The 4,246-nt window shown below is 37.6% G+C and overlaps 1 non-coding gene across 1 annotated transcript; it reads left to right on the forward strand.

Annotated features, from left to right (window-relative positions):
* The first annotated feature begins 3,654 nt into the window (after positions 1-3,654).
* LOC145625997 (small nucleolar RNA R71) lies at positions 3,655-3,761 on the forward strand. Its single transcript, XR_014110885.1, has one exon. It is a non-coding gene; the product is annotated as a small nucleolar RNA R71 (small nucleolar RNA).
* The last annotated feature ends 485 nt before the right edge of the window (positions 3,762-4,246 follow it).

Here is a 4,246-nt window from a genome sequence, read left to right on the forward strand (position 1 = left end):
CAGGGCATAGGTTCACCAATAAATAATACTCCAGGGTAAAACATAGTAATCAATCATTGACATTGCATAAATAACACGATTAATAGGCTCTCGCAATTTATTAATCAACATAGATCTAACAGGCTCTCGCAATTTACTAGATCTAAGTTCTTATTGAAAATAGCCTTTAATATCAAATAAACATCTGCTCGATTCATCAATTTAATATTGCTATACTTTTACAAGCCGCAATTGTAAAACGTTAAAACAATTCAATGAGAAATTATCATGCAATACCAATAATCAATAATAGTCAATCATCAATGCATCAATTAACCAGATTGTAAAGGGCTTTCGCTACGTATTACAATCACACAATTAATTTACCGGTATTAAATCTCATCTCTCGAATCTCGACTTAACCATTTATAAATTAACCTGCCTATTGAAACTAGACCTAAACATTAATTCTCATCTGTCGAATCTCGAATCAATGTTGTCAAACTCATGCATAAAAGATCAGGCCTAATCTAGTCACAGAGAATTAAATCAATCAATAGGAAATTAATCTAGCATTGATAATTAACAACAACAATTTACCCCTTCATATTATTTATGGATCCTCATAAACCCTAGAAATAAAACTACTCACACATATTAAAAACTAAACTAATCAAAGTAATAAAATAAATCATGATGAAAGGAATAAAATAAACAACTAAGATTAAGGGAAGAGAAATCGTTACCAAAGTAAATCTGGAATTAAGAGTAGAATTAAGAACAAAGGTTTTTAGAGAAAGAAATCTAAGAGAACAATTAAGAGAGTAAGGAAAAAGTAAAAAGGAGAAGAAGAGATTCTAAAATCGTACTACGGAGGAGTATTTATACTCCGTACAAAAATCCTAAACTAAAACAAATTAAAACGACGTTAAACGTCCACTAATAAATACACGCGCCTGATCGGACGAGGCACCGCCCGATCGGGCGCGCCTTTTTTGCTCATTACTACTAATCTCGCGCCCGGCCGGGCGCGTCGCCGGGCGCCAGCCTAAGCTTCACCCGCCCGGCCGGGCGCCAGCCTTTTTGGCCGGGCGGCTCATTTGGGCCACTATTTGGACTACGATTGGGCTCCAATTCTTCGGGCCAATCTGGGTTTCCTCTTCCGGTCTTGAATACTCAGTTAAAATGCCCCGGTATCACCTATACCGAGCCCTTAATCACCGGTTCGATGGCTCAAACCGGCCCTGGGCTATAAAATCTGGTCGTGCTTCTCCAGTGTTCGTAATTGCTCCAAAATATCTCGGGAAAATACTCCAAAAGTATAAATCCCTGCAAAAGTCAACCAAATCTACGAAAACACTAGAAAACACCAATAAGTAATAAAAGTGGCTCTAAAGAGCCAAAAACACTACTAATTATGACCAAGGGACGGGGGTAAAATACTATATAAAATAGACACATCAAACTCCCCCAAGCCAAACCTTTGCTTGTCCCTAAGCAAAGATCTCATCAATGAATCAATAAATATACTTCACCCCAAAAAGTAAAAATCAAGCACAAACGATCCAGGGTAAATCAAATAAACATGCTTCAAAATCAACCTATAAAATCCATCTAATTACCTTTCTTCCCTAACAATTGTCAAATAGAGCAAACCACAAGAGCATATAGAATTCAAGACTAGTGCTCACACACTCAACTCTCATTTTTGTGGCGAGTAAAAGATGTACTCGATCGCTCTCCATCCAACCCCTTTATGTGAACAATGCCCTCCCAACTCACACTCTCGTGTGTATAAAACAATGAACGCTCAATCCTACTAGTCGACTCGAAATATGCCAAATCATAACTTGCATTTATAAACAACACTTTCACATTCATACAATTATATGCACAAAGGTCAGAAGGTCTTTAAAGCTTGTAATGTAAAGCTAGGGTAAAGGGTAGGATAAATTTGGGAATAAGTGAGAGAAAAGCTATGCTTAAAGGAGCCATATCCTAATAAAACCCATGATCAAAATAAATAGTGATCATACGTCTCCTACATAACCAACTCTAACATCAACCAAATATACTCCAATCATAATAAATAAACCCAACTCTTACAATTTCACTCATAAGATATAATAATGAAGTAATAGAGTGAATAAACAAACTTTATTTCCAAACTTGAATTTTTTCATTGAAGCTCTATCATTTTTCTTTTGATCAAACTCAAACTAGAACATTTGAACACTTTTTTTTCTTTTAAAGTTCACTTATTTTTTTTCACATTTTTTTTTTCTTGAACTTCTCTTTCTTTTTTCCATAACATCATGCTTTATTTTTTTTAAAGAAAATATAACTCTCAAACTCATACAAAATAAACATGAATAACAACAAAACAACTTCTCAAAAACCCACCCAAATTGTGCAAATAATAAGCACACTACAAACTCCCTCATCTCACTCACTAATAGCTCCCCCAAGCCAAGCTTGGGACTAGTAACCAATGGGGCAAAATAGGCTTGTAATGTGGCTAATAAACAACAAAAGGTCAAGGCAACAACATGGGTAGCAAGAAGGGAACAAATGTATCTACAATTTCTGGAGGCTACCTAAAAGAACAAATGCCTTCGTCCTCCACAATGTGCATAATAATGAATCATATAAATATTACTAATAGTTGCAAACCAATACTCAAATTCATTGACATACCAGGAACTATGGAACTATCACACATTCCTTACCAAATCAACTAGTCAAGCACTATATTCACAAGTAGTTGGACAAAATTGACGCATGTAAAGGTTTCAAGGCAATCAAACATCAAATCATGATCAACTAATCCACAATGCCTACCATCAAATACCAAGAATCAAAACAATTTTCTCAAATAAGGGGCACAGGGAAGCATAATTTACAATTCATTGGAACAAAACTAACCTAAGAAAGTAATAAAATCTACCCTAAGAAAACACACCAAAAATAAAAGAAAAGAGAAAAAGAAATATACCAAACCAAAATCTCCCCCAAGCCAGAATCAGACAATGTCCTCATTGGCTCGGGAACTAGCCCAGCATAGCTAGTCCTGATCATCCTCATCCATCGAGCCGAAACCCGCACCTCCACTGCCACCTGCACCAGAAGAGCTACCGACCAATTAAGTGCTCTAGCCGTTCCTTTTGCTCTCGGCTCACAATCCGGATCGTTGGATTTTGAACATTAGTGCTCCGGTAGGAAAGGTACGGATGATTCCGGTACCCAGGATTGTAAGTGTTGGAGTATGGGTTATTCTGCCTATAAGCTTGGAAGGCATTAACTTGCTCCACGGAACTCCTGCAATCTTGCTCCCAATGACCTACAATACCACAATTTCACAGAAAGCCTCATTAGAATTATTATTAATTGCTGAAACATTAGCTACATTAGCAGTGCTCAGATTATCTAATTTTTGGCAAATAGAGGTTAGTTGAGCTTGCAAAAAGGATACAGAGTCGACACTATGCTTCCCCTTGTTAGCAAATCCTCTAGGATTCCCATATTGGGAATTGTGTATCGCCATGTCTTCAATAACCTGACCTGCATCATCAACATTAAGATTCATAAATCTCCCACTAGCTGCAGAGTCTAAAATTATTCTAGACGAATTTCCAATGCCGTTATAAAAGGCTTGGATTAACTGCCATTGCGCTAAATTATGGTTGGGGGCATTCTCTTTGTAAGTCCTTGAACCTCTCCCAAGCCTCATATAAAGACTCATCGGCTTCTTGGGCAAAGTTCTGAATCGCACTCCGTAGTACTGCTGTTCTCTCTGCAGGATAATACTTGTTATAGAAATTCAAAACAAGAGTTTCCCAGTCAGTTATACCAAGTGTAGTTCTATTTAAGCCATTAAACCACAATTTAGCTTTTCCAGTTAAAGAGAAGGGAAAGAGAATCTCCCTGATTTGGTCTTGAGTGACCCCGGCTTGCCTGATGGTGTTGCAATATTGACAATAGTCGGCAATGTGAAGATTCGGGTCTTCACCCTTGGCTCCACTGAATTGCTTCCTCTCTATCATCGTTATAAATTGAGGTTTAATTTCAAATTGAACCCCATCAAGAGCCGGAGTAGGGGTGAGATGTGGAAAATTCGTAAGCTTTGGTTGTGAATAATCACTAAGCTTCTTTGGAGCCGTCATCTCTGATTCTGCGTCTGATGATGCCTCTAAATCGCTAGAATCAGTCGGAGGATCGCGGTGATTATTGTTATTATCACCAGAATCCGCCAAGATTTGCTTGTAGA

This window comes from Chenopodium album, chromosome 3 (assembly GCF_948465745.1).
Source record: "Chenopodium album chromosome 3, dcCheAlbu1.1, whole genome shotgun sequence".
NCBI classification, from domain to species: domain Eukaryota; kingdom Viridiplantae; phylum Streptophyta; class Magnoliopsida; order Caryophyllales; family Amaranthaceae; genus Chenopodium; species Chenopodium album.